Below are 16,124 nucleotides of genomic sequence, written 5' to 3' on the forward strand. Positions count from 1 at the left end.
TTTGAAAAACCAGTCTTTCAAACGTAATAACTGAGCATGTTGGAAAACCAGGCTGGCGTCATGGTATAAATTGAGTTTACTCAAACGGGCAGGTTGTTGGGAAGGTACACATACCTCTATTGTTTTAACCCACTTGAAGATTAAAATGTGGGAACAGCATTTTGAATAGAGAACACAGTACTTTATCATTTGGTGCAGAGGCCTCGTATTTTTAACAAATATTGCCCCAAAGTTTCCTCCAAATGCATTAAATCCATGTTTTTGTTGTTTAACCATGAATATTTTTTAAAAATTTATTATTTTGAAAATCCAGGCCCTTTAAATATTATTTTTGCTCTCACAAATTCTTCTTTCCTTTTATTTTGAGTTGGCACATAATTGTACATACTTATGGGAAAACAAAGTGATATTTTGATACATGTATACAACATGTGTTGAACATTAATAGAGGATTGGCTAAATTATGATATATGTAAAGTGCTCAGAGAGGTGGAGGAGGTAGTAAGATAGAAGGTGGACTTTTTAGGGAAGTCCTTTAGAGTAATTAGTATATTCATCACCTCAAACATTTGTCAGTCCTTTGCATTGTGAACATTTGAAATCCTATCTTCTAGCTATTTGAAAATGTACAATAAATTAACTTATTTATCCTATCTAGCTGTAACTTTGACCTGTTCACCAACGTTTTTCTATCCTACCCTCTTCTCTACCTTTCCTAGCCTCTAATAACCATGATTCCACTCTCTACTTCTTCAATATTTAATTTAATCCCCAAATTCTAATTGTAGTCCATATTTGAATACTTTGTATTATTGGTCACAATTTTGGTTGATTATTTTTTGAAAAGTAGAATCTTGTTTTTTGAAGCCATGCTTAATCACCTGAAGACCCAGGACATCTGTAGTTTTTTTTTTTTTTTTTTTTTTCCTAACAAAATTCTGTATGGGGAAAATAGGAAAAAAAAATTACAAGAAAGACACAAGAAATGGATAGTGCTATATTTCTGATTTTACATCTTCATGACAATGAATAAAGATCTCTGAGTTTTGTCTTCGGAGCGGAGTATGGAATCTGTCCGTTGAGGATTACAGGCCCAGCAGGGGCTCATGCTTGTAATCCTAGCACTCTGGGAGGGGAGCCTCCAGCACTGAGGCTGGAGGATTGCTTGAGCCCAGGAGTTTGAGACCAGCCTGGGCAACATGGTGAGACCCCATCTCTATGAAAACTTAGACACTAAATAAAACTCACTATTTTCATTCTTATTAATCTTATTTATTACTTGGAGATATCCTTAGAGGCTGTAGGTGTGTAAGTCTCCTTGTTTCTACACTAAATAGCTATAGAAATTGCTGTATTTCTAATACCTTTTTTTTTAATTTTAATGGGGTCTCGTCACCAAAGCGGCAGTGCAGTGGCATAATGAAAGCTCACTGCAGCTTCAAACTCCTGGGCTCAAGTGATCTTCGTACCTAAGCCTCTCGAGTAGTTGGGAGTACAGGTGTGCACCATCATGCCTAGCCAAGTTTTAAATTTTTTTGTTTGTAGAGATGGTGGTCTTGCTATGTTGGCCAGGCTGGTCTTGAACTCCTGACCTCAGGCCTGCCTCGGCCTCCCAAAGTGCTGGGATTATAGGCATGAGCCATTGCACCTAGCCTCTTCTCATTCTTGTGTCTGCCTTTTGTGGTTCTGTCACTTTCTGTAACTGATAATGTTAGCAGTTCATGCTTTTGTTGCTTCTATCTGGCTTTGGGCTAAGGATTGTAACTTCCATCTGTGTCAAGTTGTGTGTGAAGGAGGCTGAGTTTGAATTGTGTTTTATGCTGGGTGCTGTGCTTGAGACAGCTTGTTGCCTAAAAAGAAAATGGTGGGCTTCACAGCACACACAGTTTTGGATGCTCAAAGCCCATTTGAGCTTCCATTCACTTATTTTTTTTTTTTTTCTATTTCTAGCATTTTATTTAGCTTTTTTTTGTTGTTACATATTTTTTAGAGATATTGGCCTATTGTTATTTTTTGGGGGTAGGATGGTCTAATCTTTGATAGGTTTTGGTATCACTGTTATCCTGGCTGCATAAAAAAGAGGCTGGAAGCTTTTAGTCAATAAAAATCCAATATGAACAAGTAAACGCAGTTATTATTACAGTTTAGTTTATGAATTAAACAGGATTTTGTGTGCTGATGTAGTAAGCACCACTTAGACTTAGTTTCTAAGAGAAAAATAAATCCCAAGTTTCAAACAACTGACTTACATGAAAATTTCTGGATGAATATTGTTGGGAGTCTGTCTTTATCCTGAGATTCTATAGCAAGGGTTTTGAATACACCCATTTCCAGCCTTCATTTTTTTTATTTAAAAGGGTCTTACTTTTCATAGAGAATCTACACAATGCATGTATAATAAAAACATATATCACTGTCAAATATAGATGTAAAAAGCTTATGTTCTTCTATGTTTTAACTCTTCTCTCTAGCTAATTTGAAATATCTCTAAATTCATGTCCAAACTGAGATAAGATGTTGGTACACTTCAATAAAAATGTATAAACATTACAAGATGTTAAAACTGATGCCACAGTCTGAGCCCAGCCTTGTTTTAAAAGAGGAGACAAGGATTTCCTTAGATGAAAATTGTGGAGAGAACATACCTGATCATGATCAACCTCTACTGGCTGCTTCTTAATGATAAAGGTGATGGACTCAAGACAGGGCTGGACCAGGGAGATACTGGACTTACTTGGGTCCAGTAATCTAGACAGGTGGGCACCAGGCAGGAAGTGCCAAACGACCCAAATTCCATAAGAGCGTCCTGGCCAAGAGACTGGGTCACTGAGTCGTTATTTAGTAGTGAAAACCACTCAGGAATCGGACGCCGAGGTGATGGTTCTCAGGGAGTATCTGGAGATCGGTGGTCCAGAGGAGCTCCAGGCCCTTCTGGGCAGCTACCTGAAGAATCGCTGCTTAGGATGGAATCATGCCCAGCCTTTGTCTCTAAAATTAACTGTGTATTTTTTATATTCCCCAGTGGGAAAACAGCCAAAACCATTTGATCTCTCAATTCTAGTGAGGTTCCAGTAGGTAGTCTCCTTTGAGTATTGTTGGGAGGTATTAGACAGTGGCCAGTGCATAAAGAAGGAGGCTTCACTTCTTCAAGGGAGACTGAGAATTTTCCTTTAAAAATACTCCTATCACAGCCAAACCATTTTCTTCCAGTGCTGCATCCTCAAAGTTTTCAAATTTGACTGCGTTCCAATGCACTAAGTGCAGCTGATTTAGCTGTAGAATCTTCAAATTCCATGGGGAAAGAGTACCCATTATTCCAGAGGTGGAGGCAGGTGGCTGGGTCATAAGAGATGGTGAGTGGTTTTAAGCCGGGATCATAAACACTGTCCCTCCACCAAATGTTGATGGGTGACTGTCGATCGCCCTCAGAAAACAGGTCCACGCTCTCCCAGAGTGGATGCAAGGCTTATTTCTGGATTTTGTAAGTACAAGTACAGAGGCTGCAGAATGGCCTGGGCCTTGGAATCTGGAAGCTTCTCCACAGCAATTTGCATGGGGACACAGGACGAGTGACCCTCAGGGTGTTCATCACCACCATCTTTACCCTGAAACCTTGATCAGTTCCCAGATAACTTGCAGGAAACCAATAACCTGAGCCAGAACCTCCTCGTTCGCTCCCGGGACCCGAGGATCCCGCACGAGGCCATCTTGGCCACGCCCCCTCACGTTTAGCCTATTTTCTTTCTTATTATAAAAATAATACATGTTTGTGCAGGCATGGTGGCTCATGCCTGTAATCTCAGCATTTTGGGAGGCCAAGGCGGGCAGATCATCTGAGGTCGGGAGTTGGAGACCAGCCTGGCTAACCTGGTGAAACCCTGTCTCTACTAAAAATAAAAAACTTAGCTGGGCGTGGTGGCACCCGCCTGTAATCCCAGCTACTTGGGAGGCTGAGGCAGGAGAACTGCTTGAACCTAGGAGGTAGAGTTTGCAGTGAGCCAGGATTGCACCATTGCACTCCAGCCTAGGGGACAGAGTGAGACCCTATCTCAAATTAAAAAAAAAAAAAAAAAAAATGTTTGCAATGGAAATTGAAGCATTACAAAAATGTGTTGTTTAAATGAAAGGTACCCTGTTTTATCATCTCTAGTCATAACTACTCTTTAAGGATTTGATAATTATTTTTTAGATTTTTCTGTAACTTTATATTTTTTACAGAGATGGGGTTACTCTATGCTATTTTGGTACTGATTTTTGTATTTTTAACAATGTTTGTATACTTTCTATGGCTGTGTATATAAATTTTTGTTGGTTGTTTTTAATAGCTTCCTGGTGTTCCTTGGTATAGATATATCATAATTTAGCCAATCTTCTATTAATGGATATTTGGACTATTATAAATACCTCATATATAAGTATTTGTACTCTCTGAAGTGTTTGTATAATTCTTCTGTTCAGAGTTAATTACTGGAAATAGGATTGGACGGTGTATACATTGAGCCACTGCGCCCAGCTGCTTTTTTCTTTTTTAAATGCAGAATTTTAAGCCTCAACTCCAAAACATCCATCAGCATTTCCAAGAATGGGTCTCAGGGATTTGAATTTTTAAAAAGTTCCCAAGTGATTCTGCTGGTGCCCGAGTTCTAGCGTGCCTAAGACATTTCCTTACCAGCTCGAGTGTTTCATAAAATATGTTCAATTCAAAGGTGGATGGTTGTGGGAAATTATTCAAAACAGCTTCAACCTGATGAAGTGTTTAGTTGTCCTTGAAGAATAATTTCATTTGAGCCTTCATCCTTTAATACCTTTCCTTTTTTCTACTACCAATTCTTCTGAACTTAGTAGCACTCCAAATTGGCTCATTCTCAAATTTCCTTATTACGCATTCTGTGGTAAAGACTGCTAATTTTATATCCAGTGCCTGTTTCTCCTCTTCTTCTTCAGTAACCAAAAACTTGATTTTTTTGGAGGGTGTACAATGTGCCATGCCAAAAGACAGTATTTCCCAGCCTCCTCTTCTCCTGTTCATGGGCTAGTGAGTTAAGCTCTGGTAAGTGAAATATGAAGGCTTGTGGAAAGGTTCTAGGGACTGACTTCTATGGGCAATGTACCCTTTTTCTTTTTCTCTGTCCTTCTACATACTGCTTGGAACATGGACACAATGGCTGAAGTCCAGCAGCCATCTTGGATTGCGAGGTAACAATGAAGATGGAAGCCATGTGATATGGCTTGGATGTTCTGTCCCCTGTAAATCTCATGTTGAATTGTAATCCCCCATGTTGGAGGTGGGGCCTGGTGGGAGGTGTTTGGGTCATGGGAGTAGATCCCTCATGAATGGCTTTGTGCTCTCCCCATGGTGAGTGAGTGAGTTCTTGTTCTATTTCATGTGAGAGCTGGTTGCTTAAAAGGGTCTGGCACCTCTGTTGCTCCTGCTCTTGCCATGTGGCATGCCTGCTCCATCTTTACCTTCTGCCATGAGTAAAAGCTTCCTGAGGCCTCAGTAGAAGCTGAGCAGATGCTGGTGCCATGCTTGCACAGGCTGCAGAACCGTGAGCCAAGTAAACCTCTTTTCTTTGTAAATTACACAGCCTCAGGTATTCCTTTACAGCAATGCCAAATGGACTAGCACACCATGCTCTAAGTAAGTAGGGTGTAAAGAAAGGAGCCTGGATCCCTAATGACTGCAGAGCCATGATCCCAGCCCTGGACTGCTTGCCTCCACACTTCTGTCTTACTGGTTAAGCCAAAATTATTTTGGGTTTTCCATTACATGCTGCAGAACCTAACCTAACGAATACCCCTGCTCTCTGTTGGTTTCACAGTGTGTCTCCAACACCATCTTGAAGGTGCAGTGACTTGCATATAGTAGGTGCTTGGTGTGTGTTTGACAAGTTAAGTACCCAATGGCATTGAGGTAAAGAGTTCAAAGGCTTCAGCTGCTCTGACCTCTCCCCTTTTCTGCTTTAGATTAAGTTATTCATGGGGACCTTTTGTTTTTTGCCATCTCACCCCCCAGGAAGGTATTTCCCAGCCCTCAGTGCAGGGCTTTAGGGCTACAGGCTCGAATCATTTTGACAAGACAGCAGGCAGAAGACATTGGAGATTCTAACTGCACATATGCGTAATTCCAAACGAAAATATAAGGGGTGGGCACTTTTCTGAATCTCCTAGAGAAATTGGAGGTGGTGGTTCAAATGATGTCAGAAAAGGCCACCATCGAATCCTTTGCTATCGTTTGGAGGCTGTACTTTCCACAGTGCTTGCCAGGACTTGATGTCAGGGAAGTCTTTCAAGGAGGCTTGATTGCCAGCTATTGACGAAGGGGTCTGTCTGCTCAGTGGCAACCTCCATGGTGGTCTTGGCCAGACCAGCCTGCCCCTGACTCATGCTGAGCTTTGTCAGCCAGGTTGAAACGCCCCTCTTTGGGTCCCAGGACAACATGCTGGTTTCCTGGAAGCATTTGGGCCAAGACTCTGCCGCTAAGAAAATGATATTGTTTTTGCAAGCATGGGAGTGTGTTTAAAATGCTTCCCCCCTCCCCGCAACAACAGTAAATCTCCATGCAAAGAAATACGAGGTTAAAAACCACCTCCCAAACCCAGAAAACAGAATGCAAAACCTGGGAGGTGAATTAACTCTTTACTGATGCCAAGGAGTTTATTTCAAAACAGGATTCATCTACTGCAGGGATTTGCAGTCTGCCCTCCTGTGTGCCCACTGAGAGCAATGGGCAGAGGCTGACCCACAGCCCTTTGTGGGGAAAAGTAAATTCCATGGCAGACCTCAGTGGCTGAAGACTATTTGCTTCTCCTGGAAATAATTAGAAAAATACTTACTCTTTGAAAGGCAACATCTGGCTGGCTAGAGGCAGGCTGGAAAATACTCAATCTAAATAGATGGAAGTGACGTTGTGCAGAAGGAAAGAAACATCCCGAGGGAGTATCCAGTGGGTTTTAATGGCTGTGTCTAGAGAGGCACTCCTGCTCTGTCCCAGGGCTGGCTTCTTCCCTGGATCTGGGGGTTGCCCCTGCCTTTTAGAAGACAGATGTACAGCCCCAGAGCCCAGTTACCGCCCCTGACCCCCTCCAAGCCTTCCACAGAGGAAGGGGGCCTCCCATAGCACTGGCTGATGCCCAGAGCCAAGGGTTTGCTGCCCAGGGAGTACCTTGAGGTAGTGCTGGGTGTCAGACTTGACTTTCCATCTACTTCCAGTGCAATTCAAGGTGTTGATTTTGACTGCTGGAACTGTCTCTTCCTTCTCAGCCCTTTCTCAAGGCTGCCTGTGTGCTTGTTCTTATTAACCAAGCCCAGAAGCCAGGGACCTGGAGGCCTGGCAGTATTTCCAGGAAAGTAGCTTATTTCTCTCACTTGCTTCTCCCTGCTGAGCTTAGAAGGGCCCAGCTTTGGACCTCTTGAAACATCAGGGCAAATTTTTCCCCCTCTTTCAATTTGCATCTACCTGCTGGTGAAAAAAGCAGAAGAGCATCTTCATGGATTTATGAATGTTCAGAGTTTTAAAAATGTTTTATAGCATGTAAGATATTTTCAAGTGAAGAGTGCAGTTCTAATAAATCCAATGAACCTGTCACAGATTTTCTGAAACCAAGTGTCTATGAAAAATATGGTGATGGCATGTTGAAAGTGCTTATTGAAAAATATGGACCCTTGTAGCGAACATTTTTGCAAAGGGTGCATTTTCACATAAAAATGCTTTCAGTAGCAGCTTTGTTTAGTTATTCTGCAGCTACTTGGCTGTGGGTTCCCAGAGAGCCCTGAGGCAACCTTTATAAAAGGCCTAGGTTCGACTTCTCTTTGGTCATTTCAGCTTTTGAGCACCCTAAGAAGGCTCAGAGAACACCAAATTTCTTCCTAGTGAAGAGGTCATGGAATAAATCTTTGGAGGAACTCAAGAGGGGTGCCTGCTTTTGAACAGTCATTAGTCAAACATGGGTAGATTCCTATTAATCATGTCAAGAGGGTACTTGGGAATCAAGTTCATGTGGAATTAGGAGATTAAAAGGGTTAGGAGTCCTTGGAGCAGTAAGACCCCGGAAGTTCCAACTATGCTACTTGCTTTCTGTAATCTTGGGTAAGAAATCACTTGACCTTTCTGAGCCTTGATTTCCTTACCTGTAAAATGGGAATGCTAATCATTGTACTGTCCACCATACTGTCTTTTTATGTGAATCAACAAAGCCACATTTGTATTGGTGCTTTCTTTCCTTTCCTTTTTTTGAAATATGAGATGCTTCATGAATTTGCATATCATCTTTGTGCAAGGGACATGCTAATCTCTATTGTTTTAATTTTAGTATATGTGCTGCTGAAGTGAGCCTGTATGGCACTTTCTAAACTGTAAGGTGCTGTGTCCACATTAGGCATTAAGATGATGGCTGCCTTTTTCACTTCACCCACCCCATTGCCTCCATTGTCAATGATGACGTTAACATCATTGTTTCTCTACTCTGGAGGGGAGCTGCTTTCTGTCTCACACTCTGACTCGGGTGTCTGATTTCTCCCATCACTCTGGCATTGACTCTGGGCTACCCTTAGGTGCTCCTCCCGATTTGGGAGCTGTGTGTGACCTTTGCTTTTCCTGCCTTCAGGTAAGATTTTCTCTTTCCAAATCTTTCTGCTGTGATACTTGTCTAGGTTCCTGAATTTCTGTGACATTCTTTGATCTGTCATTTGCAATCTCCAGCTCTTTCCTACCTTTCAAGGGTGTGTGGTAAGCTTGGTGAGTGGGGAGCAGAGCGGAGCTGGGGATCCTGAGAAGGCAGTTCATTCATAGGGCTCTTTCTGTGCCTTCTTATGTCCTCCTCCCTCAGCCCAGACTCTGAGCCTTTCCCCAGGGCTCTAAGAAGACAGGAAAACTCGCAGAAGATGTGGACCTTTTCTCTTTCTTTCTTTCTTTCTTTCTTTCTGTCTCTGTCTCTCTCATTCTCTCTCTCTCTCTTTCTTTTTTTGCTAGTGGGGCTACAACTTATGCTTAATACAAATAAATGCTTTTTATTCATTTAATACAGATATTTACCAAGTAGCCCCTATGGGTCAGGCCCTACTCTAACCCTAAGGATACAGCAGGAAGCAAAGCAGTGGTGGTGAAGATCCCACTAAACACACAGGCGAGGCGTATTAGTGGGTAATGAGCACTAAGAGGAAGTGTGGCCAGATGAGGTAGAAGGTGAGGATGGAGTGGAGAGAATCCTACCTGTTGGCAAAGGCTATTCTACGAGATGGTCCAGGAAGATTTATCTGATAAGCAACAGGAGGGTGAGACCTGAAGGAGCCTCCAGGTCACGGCTGCCTGGGGGAAGGGCAGTGTGAAGAGGGGACAGGGACGCTGAAGGCCCTAAGGCATGAGGCATAAGAGCAGGAGGCTGCTGGGTGTGTTCTGGGAACAGCAAGGAGGCCAGAGTAGCTAGAGGGAGGGAGTGAGGGCGGGGGATCTAAGAGAAGGAGGGCAGAGCATGCTGAACTTTGCAGGCTGGCGTAAGGGTTTTCTTCTGATGGGAGTTAGAAGCCAGTTAAGGGTTCTGAGAAGGGTGGAGGCGAGTGGCTCAGCTAGGAGCCTAGTGAAGTAGCTTAGAACTTTCTGTGGAATTTGTTCTGCAATCATGCGAAGTGGCAGTGGCATGGTAACATGGGTAAGTGGTAGTGACTGGATCCTGAGATGGGAACTGAAAGCCTGGAGTGAATGTCTCAGGAAACCAGACGCCCGCCTGGCCCAGAGGGTCCTTATTTCAAAACTATGTTTAAAAATGGCAAACATGTGAGATCATGGTAATCAAACTTACATAAGTACTGTGCAAATCCAGAAAATTTTTAGTGAGTGTACTGAATTATTTGCCAGTGATCAATAGTGCTGGGCTCTGAATGCAGTCTGAAATAAAAATTTTTTTCTGGAATGTATTTATCAAAATACTGAGTGCTTACCAAATAATAGTGCTTACTGTACTAGTTGACCTGTACAATCAGTTTAAGTAAGCGAACTTAAATTTATGACTTTTGACTTATTCCTGATCTATTCAGAGGCCACTTGGAAGGTTGGGCCATCTGTCCTTTTGACATGAATTTTCCCTCTGATGGGGGTAGAACTGGTAACTGTTGGATCATCTGATTATTGCAGACAGAAGTCCTGTCACTCGCCCCTGCTGTTAGGAGGTGGGCTTCCCGAATGGCTTTCTGTATACATGAAGAATTTCAAGACCTTCCGTTAATGCGGTCAGAACTAAGTTTTAGCGTTTACAAGAGGTCTTGGCTGACTTGCTGTAACTTACAGCAACTTGATGTTTGGACACCTTTTCCTTTCTTTGTTTTTAGTAAATATGATGAGAAAAAAGACTCCTCATATGTTTTGTTTTGTTTTGTGAATTACTTCTATTCTTACCACTCAAAAAAATGTTTAAAGAAGTAATTGTGAAAAAATAGGGAGTTTTGCCAGGCACAGTGGCTCATGCCTGTAATTCCAGCACTTTGGTAGGATGAGAGGGAAGGACTGCTTGAGACCAGGAGTTTGAGACTAGCCTCAGCAACATAGTAACACCCTGTCTCAACAAAAAAAATTTAAAAATAACCAGGCGTGGTGTGCATGCTTGTGGTCCCAGCTACTTGAGAGGCTGAGGCAGGAGGGTCAATTGACCTTGGGAAATTGAGGCTACAGTGAACTGTGATTGTGCCACCACACTACTTTGGCCTGGGTGACAGAGTGAGACCTTGTCTCAGAAAAAAGGCAGGGTGGTGAGGCTTGACAATTTGTTCAATATCTGAAACTATTAGAAAAAATTATTCTCAAAAATAATTTTGAGGATATTATTTCACTCTTGTTTCACTCTTGTTGCCTAGGCTGGAGTGCAATGGCATGATCTCGGCTCACTGCAACCTCCACCTCCTGGGTTCAAGCGATTCTCCTGCCCTGGCCTCCTGAATAGCTGGATCACAGGTGCCCACCACCACGCCTGGCTAATTTTTGTATTTTTATTAGAGATGGGGTTTCACCATGTTGCTCAGGTTGGACTCGAACTCCTGACCTCAGGTGATCTACCTGCCTCAGCCTCCCAAAGTGCTGGCATTACAGGTGTGAGCCACCGCTCCTGGCAGAAAAAAATTATTCTCTTTGGTATCTTCAAAATATGTGGAGGTGAGAGGGTGCAGTGGAAGTTAGGAGTTAAGTGACCTGACTAAATATCTGTGTTCTGCTGAAATCTTGCAGAAAGTGGGATGCTCAGGAAGAAAATAGTCTATCCCACGAAGCCATTTCCCACAAGCAGCCGAAGGCAGGGCACACTGTTATGTTTATTTTGGTAAAGGGAAAACAGAGTTAAGTTTCTCAGGGGCACCAAACCTCAAGGATGATGAACACACACATTCATACACAGAAGTCACCTCCTTTGATAGACATCCTTATCTTGAACGCCTCACTCAGAGACGAATCTTTCCACAAACGTGCGCTGCCCAGGTGAGCCTTTTGGAATCGGAGAATCAATTATTCAAGAATGTGACTTTTAAGCCCCAAAGCAAAGTTTGGACAGTTTTCCCAGAGCCAAACCTCTGGATATTAGTGCACTTTTCTGGGATAACATAATTTAATTTAATTTTAGTTTAGCTTTTTTTTTTTTTTTTTTTTCTTGAGATAGAGTCTCCCTCTTTCACCCAGGCCAGAGTGCAGTGGCACGATCTCGGCTCACCACAAGCTCCACCTCCCGGGTTCACACCATTCTCCTGCCTCAGCCTCCCAAGTAGCTGGGACTACAGGCACCCGCCACCATGCCCGGCTAATTTTTTGTATTTTTAGTAGAGACGGGGTTTCACCATGTTAGCCAGGATGGTCTCGATCTCCTGACCTAGTGATCTGCCCGCCTTGGCCTCCCAATAGTTTAGTTTTTTAGAGATGAGGTCTCCCTTTGTGCCCAGGCTGGTCTTAATCTCCTGGCCTCAAGCAGGCCTCCCACCTTGGCCTCCCGAGTAGCTGGGACTACAGGCACACATACCACACCCAGCTCATTAGTGTGCTTTTCTATCAATCAGCATAGGGGTTTGTGGACGCCCTCTTTATAAAGAGGTATGCTCTTGAAATTGCCTTTAGGCCAGACACAGTGGCTCGTGCCTGTAATCCCAGCACTTTGGGAGGCTGAGGCAGGAGGATGGATGACTTGAGGTCAGGAGTTTGAGATCAGCCTGGCCAACATGGCGAAATCTCGTCTGTACTAAAAATACAAAAAAATTAGCTGGGTATGGTGGTAGGGGCCTGTAATCCCAGCTACTCAGAAGGCTGAGGCAGGAGAATCGCTTGAATTCGGGAGGTGGAGGTTGCAGTGAACTGAGATGGCACCACTGCACTCCAGCCTGGGTGACACAGTGAGACCCTGTCACACACACACACACACACACACACACAGTCTTTTGACTTCCTACCCTCAGGCATGTGTGCATTCATTGAGGACATTAGGAACTAACCACCTCGGAGATTAAGGCTGCTGCTCAGCTTTCCAGGAGCTTCCCATCTGCAATGGGCAGGTTGATAAGAGACAATCTTGGTGTGTGGTTCGGCTGAGGCTAGCACTAGGTGTGGGTGTGTGTGTGTGCACGCACGTGTGCGCTGAGGGAACAAAAGGTCTGAAATGTGGTCCAGGGGAGAGTTGGCAAGGTAAGGCCTGAGGAAAGCGGGCTGACAAGCTCAGGAAGCAGAGGAGCTCCATGCATTTGGAGACGTGTGAGTAGGTGCACATCCTGCGCAGGGGAGGCACGTGGGCTGGAGACGTCCGGGGCCCAGTCTTGAACTCCATGCTGAGAAGCTTGTGTTTTTATGCTGAAAGCAAAAGAAGAAAGAAACCACTGAGTAATTTTTAGGCTGAAGTACACATTTGAAAATATCACGATGGCCATGGGGAGGATGGGTTGGAGGAAAACAAGCCTTAAGGCTGAGGATCAACTTAGAAGGCCACAGCTGTAATCCAATCGAGATATGCATATAGCTCTAATTAGGGCCATGGTGTGGGGATGGAGAAGTGTGGCTGAGAGGTTTCAGGAGGCAGGGTCAACAGGAAGAAATCACTAACTGATGTTGTGTGAAAGGCAGAGGGAGAAGGTAGGATGCTTGCAGGTCCTGAGAGGGCGTGGAGTTGACTCTGATGCCACGTTCCATGTAAGTCAGGAGCTCTTAGGAAGAGTCAAGTTGGGCTGGTACTGTTAGGACTTTTAGACATTTAGAAGCTGCTAAAACAAGAGTAGGAGAAGTTCTAAGTTGAGTCCAGGCAGGGAGTTGTTCTTACAAGAAAAAAATAGATAAATAAGTCCAATAAAACTGCTGCTTGGTTTGAAAAATCAAGCAGGAAGGGAAAGATGAACAGGAATTTCTCTGCAGAGCATCTTCATCTGATGCCTCGTGTGAGGATCTCGCCCTTTCCGAGCCTGACAGATGGCAACGATCCTTCTGTTCTGGAAGATTAAAGGCACAAGCCGTTAGACCAGAAGGTGCTTCAGCCGAGATGGTTTGGGGTCCTGACCAGTGAGAACTCACCACTTCAAGGAAGTGGAATCCTGTCTTAGTTGGGGGGATCATTTGCAGCGTGAAGACCAGGCTTGAGGTAGCCTGGCCTAGGAAAGGAGGCAAGAGAGGACTGTGGAGTGAGATAGACTCCATCAGGATCTCAGGTCTGTCAGCTGTCAGCTTCACAATCAAATTACTTAAAGTCCTTGTCCTTCAGTTTTCTCATTTTACGTGTCGTTAAGTAGATTAAGTGTGAACCTAGGCAAAGTGCACAAAACAGTACCTGACTCATGATAGTTCCTCAGTAAACCCTAGTTCCTTAGTTGATGTGGAGGATGGTTTATACCACCATTGGGCTGCATTTCCTACCCTTGGCCTTCTGACCTAAATGAGGCTTGATCCCTGGGGCTGACTGCCATCATCTCTCCCCTCTTCTATCCATGTTGCTGGCCATGTCAGCAGATGGGAGAGTGTTCTGGAAGCTTTCCCATCACCACCTGTCTCTTTCTAGGCAGGCATTTTGGCTGTGTCTGTGTGGTCCCAACATGTGTACGTGTGTGTAGCAGGGAGGGAGGAGTGAGTATGAAGAGGTCCAATAACAACAATTGAGAAAGAGAAAAAATAAATTCAGTCCACAATATCTGAGGCTATATTATCTGCTAAACTAGTTTTTCAAAATGCTAAACTTCTGCCTCTTAATTTTGTCATGGCTTATAGGGAGTGCCCTTCAAATCTTGTATTAATCAGGATGTATTTGTATTGCTTTAGCTTCTTTTCTCTCTTGCTAAAAAAATAAAATGCAATCCTTAATAAGAGACTGAAGTTCGTGATGTTTGTGTCTTGTCAGATTCAGTGGAGAAAAATCAGATTTGCTTGAAAACAAGATGGTAAATATGTGGTGTTGGTGTTTTCATACAAGAATCTAAAGATAAGCTATAACAGCTTACAGAACATAATTGTTACTGTACCACAAAGACCAAGTTTTTTAAAAAATAACTTTTGAAGGTCTTACTAAAATTTGTCACATTTATACCATGTTGGATGGTGATATTGGCCATGTTTTCTTAATATCAAAATATGACTAAAGAGTGTCATATGTTGGACTCCATCCACAGAGACAGAGGCTTTCTTGACATGAGCCGGTCTCTGAGTCTTCCTTTTTAGAATACAAGCTTATTTTCTCCAGAATCATCACAGCTGTCTAGAGCCTTCCTGTTCCTTGTTTCTTGGAGTCACTGCTGGCTTGATATTTGTTCACTTGGACGTTCTCTTGTATACCAGCTGTGATCTCTCTGGGGAGTCAAAACCAGATCTGGTTTTCCTTGTCCTCAGGGAACTTGCAGTTTAGCTATTCTGATATTTGTGCCATGCACTGTCCAGATCTCACTAGTTTTCATTTTTCTTTTTCTTTTTTTTTTTGAGACAGAGCCTTGCTCTGTCGCCCGGGCTGGAGTGCAATGGCGTAATCTCAGCTCACTGCAACCTCCACCTACCAGGTTCAAGCAATTCTCATGCTTCAGCCTCCCAAGTATCTGGGATTACAGGCGCCCACCACCATGCCAGGCTAATTTTTTGTATTTTTAGTAGAGATGAGGTTTCACCATTTTGGCCAGGCTGGTCTCGAACTCTTTTTTTTTTTTTTTTTTTTTTTTTTTTAAATTTATGAAGTATTTATTGATGATTCTTGGGTGTTTCTCGGAGAGGGGGATATGGGAGGGTCATAGGATAATAGTGGAGAGAAGGTCAGGAGATAAACACATGAACAAAGGTCTCTGGTTTTCCTAGGCAGAGGTCCCTGCAGCCTTCTGCAGTGTTTGTGCCCCTGGGTACTTGAGATTAGGGAGTGGTGATGACTCTTAAAGAGCATGCTGCCTTCAAGCATCGTTTAACAAAGCACATCTTGCACCGCCCTTAATCCATTTAACCCTGAGTTGACACAGCACATGTTTCAGAGAGCAGGGGGCTGGGGGAAAGGCCATAGATCAACAGCATCCCAAGGCAGAAGAATTTTTCCTAGTCAGAACAAAATGGAGTCTCCTATGCCCACCCCTTTCTACACAGACACAGCAACAATCTGATCTCTCCTTCCTTTCCCCACACTTCCCCCCTTCTTTTCAACAAAACCGCCATCGTCCTCATGGCCCACTCCCGATGGTCGCTGTCTCTTCGGAGCTGTTGGGTACACCTCCCAGACAGGGCGGCCGGGCAGAGGCGCTCCTCACCTCCCAGACAGGGCGGCCGGGCAGAGGCGCTCCTCACTTCCCCGACGGGGCCGTCCGGGCAGAGGCGCTCCTCGTTTCCCAGACGGGGCGGCCGGGCAGAGGCGCTCCTCACCTCCCAGACGGGGCGGCCGGGCAGAGGCGCTCCTCACCTCCCAGACGGGGCCGCCCGGGCAGAGGCGCTCCTCACTTCCCAGACGGGGCCGCCCGGGCAGAGGCGCTCCTCACTTCCTCCCAGACCGGGTGGCAGCCGGGCAGAGGCGCTCCTCACCTCCCAGACTGGGCGGCCGGGCAGAGGCGCTCCTCACTTCCCAGACTGGGCGGCCGGGCAGAGGCGCTCCTCACTTCCCAGACTGGGCGGCCGGGCAGAGGCGCTCCTCACCTCCTAGACGGGGTGGCCAGGCAGAGGCGCTCCT

At 44.4% G+C, this 16,124-nt stretch overlaps 1 protein-coding gene and 2 pseudogenes across 8 annotated transcripts in view; 1 reads left to right on the forward strand and 2 right to left on the reverse strand.

Annotated features, from left to right (window-relative positions):
• Window positions 1–16,124, forward strand: part of CGNL1 (cingulin like 1) — a 178,023-nt gene that overhangs the window by 22,169 nt on the left and 139,730 nt on the right. The gene's annotated exons all lie outside the window — the stretch shown is intronic.
• Window positions 2,845–3,695, reverse strand: LOC129013849 (carbonic anhydrase 5B, mitochondrial-like; annotated as a pseudogene).
• Window positions 8,235–8,334, reverse strand: LOC129014764 (U6 spliceosomal RNA; annotated as a pseudogene).

Source organism: Pongo pygmaeus, chromosome 16 (assembly GCF_028885625.2).
Source record: "Pongo pygmaeus isolate AG05252 chromosome 16, NHGRI_mPonPyg2-v2.0_pri, whole genome shotgun sequence".
Classification (NCBI taxonomy): Eukaryota; Metazoa; Chordata; class Mammalia; order Primates; family Hominidae; genus Pongo; species Pongo pygmaeus.